Here is a 2,383-nt window from a genome sequence, read left to right as displayed (position 1 = left end):
TGGCTCATGCCTCTAATCCCACCACTTTGGGAGGCTGAGGTGCATGGATCATGAGGTCAGGAGATCGAGACCATCCTGGCCAAGGTGGTAAAACCCCTTCTCTACTAAAATAGAAAAAATTAGCTGATAGATAGCATCAAGATAACATCTGGGCTCTTAGCTGCACTGAGTCAAGCCTACTTACATCTTTGTTTGTCTTCCTCTGCACTTTTCCTTCCACGTCACACTCCAGGAATGCCAAGCTGTGCTGGCCTTCTACCCCATTTCCACTATTTTGCCCCCGCCGATGCGGCTTTTTGCCGCCGTGGATTTTTCCCGCCGCTGCTGCGGGTTTTTGCGTCTTTCTGCCCCCGCCACCGCGGCTTTCTGCCCCCAGCCTCGCGGAATTTAGCCCCTGCCGCCGCGGCTTTTTGGGGCTCTTTGCCCTCGCCGCCGCGGCTTTTTGCCGCCGCGGCTTTTTGTCGCCGAAGCTTTTTGCGTCTTTCTCCCTCCGCCGCCGCGGCTTTTTGCCCCCGAAGCCACGGCTTTTTTCCCCCTGCCACCGCAGCTTTTTGGCCCCGCCACCGCGACTTTTTCAGCCGCGGCTTTTTGCCACCGCCGCCGCGGCTTTTTACGGCTTTTAGTCCCCGCCGCCCCAGGTTTTTCCCGCCACAGCTTCTTGCCCCCACCGCCCAGGTTTTTTGCAGCTTTTTGCCCCCGACGCTGCGGCTTTTTACGGCTTTTTGCCCCCATCACCGCGGCTTTTTCCCCGCCGCCATGGCTTTTTGCCGACGCGGCTTTTTACTCCCGCCGCCGCAGGTTTTTACCGCTGCGGCTTTTTCACCCCGCCGTCGCAGCTTTTTGCCCCCACCGCCACGGGTCTGAGGGCGGGATCGGCAGACTCGGCTGCCAGATCTACTGGCGTCCTGGCTAAGGCAGTGCCGAGGGTCGCTCCTGGTCCAGCTCTCCCAGTTCGGGGGTTCCTTGCCTAGACACCCACGCCCCAGGCTCCGCTCCTGGGCCGCTGCAGCGTGAATAGAGCGGCGCTGCGCTCGGCCCCGATGGGAGAGAGGAAGGAGGGCGGTGGCGGGGGTGACGCGGCTATCGCGGAGGGAGGCACAGGGGCCGCGGCCAGCCGGGCACTGCAGCAGTGCGGGCAGCTCCAGAAGCTCATTGGCATCTTAGTTGGCAGCCTGCGCGGGCTGCGCACCAAGTGCGCTGTGTCCAAGGACCTCACCCAGCAGGAGATAACGACCATGGAGGTAAGGGAGTCGGGGACCAGGGTTGGGCTCCAGCACTGGACTGGACATCTCCCTCGGGGCCCCAGGTCACTCCTGGCCGAGTTGCATCCTTGAGCCCGCGTCGCTCCCTTGGAGGCTTCTCCTCCCTCCTGCACTCACTGATGCAGCAGCCAGAGGACCCCGGACCAGCCCTCAACTTGGGCAGGATTTGTGGGGCGGGTGCGTGTTGGGAACTGTGATGGAGGCTCGAGGGGCCCGTGGGCGGTGTGGGCTGTGCACGGACGTCCCCTTATGCCCCGAATTTCCATCTGGTGCAGCCTTCTCATCTTGTAGATGAGGAAACCGAAGGCCTGAGGGAGAAATGACTTGCCAGGAACCCCTGTTAAGGAAAATTAACAAAGTGTGGTTATCAAAGGAGAACTGAGTTGGGATTCAGACCTGGAGTCCCACACCCTTGGTTAAGACATTATACCACCTTCAATCTGGCCTGTTGACTGAGGGTGAGCCACTCCATCCTCGTCTGATTGTGGGGTCTTGACCTCAAGTGGTTTCATGCTGGAAGAAGCAAATGGGTTTGCTTTCCTAGCTCTGTCCAGTACCTTAGGGACCCTGAGAACTGGAGAGATTCTTGGAGAGCCATCTGGTGTATGTCATGGGTGGGCCTTGTTTGAAGGTCAGTCTGCCCAGTGGACTGGCTCAGCCCGAATGAACTCTCTTGAATCTTTGGATTTGTCTGTGTACTTTTAAGGGTTTCTCATCCTTGCACCAAAAGATCCCCTGGAAATTAGGTGGGAAAACCTTAACTTTTGTGGAGCCTTGTATTTGTCTTAAAAGTTCATGCACATAGCCAGGTGTGGTGACTCACACCTGTTATCCTGTCCTGGATCCCTTGAGTCAAGGAGTTTGAGACCAACCTGGACAATATAGTGAGACCCTATCTCTACAAAAAATAAAGTATTAGCCAGGAGTGGTTGTGCACATCTGTAGTCCTAGCTACTACTGTGGCTGAGGTGGGAGGAGCACTTGAGCCTGCACTGATCTGTGATCTCACCAGTGTACTCCAGAATGGGCCACAGAGCAACACCTTGACTCAAAAAAAATAAAACCAACAAGAAAAATTCTTGAAGATTTTTCATTCTGTCCCACTATCCATTGGTTTTCAT

The 2,383-nt window shown here is 56.5% G+C and overlaps 1 pseudogene; it reads right to left on the bottom strand.

Annotated features, from left to right (window-relative positions):
- Positions 1-269: 269 nt before the first annotated feature.
- On the bottom strand, positions 270-1,546 carry LOC134808428 (circumsporozoite protein-like; annotated as a pseudogene).
- Between the last annotated feature and the right edge of the window lie 837 nt (positions 1,547-2,383).

This window comes from Pan troglodytes, chromosome 15 (genome assembly GCF_028858775.2).
Source record: "Pan troglodytes isolate AG18354 chromosome 15, NHGRI_mPanTro3-v2.0_pri, whole genome shotgun sequence".
Lineage (NCBI taxonomy): Eukaryota > Metazoa > Chordata > Mammalia > Primates > Hominidae > Pan > Pan troglodytes.
This window is presented reverse-complemented; position numbering and strand designations above follow the sequence as displayed.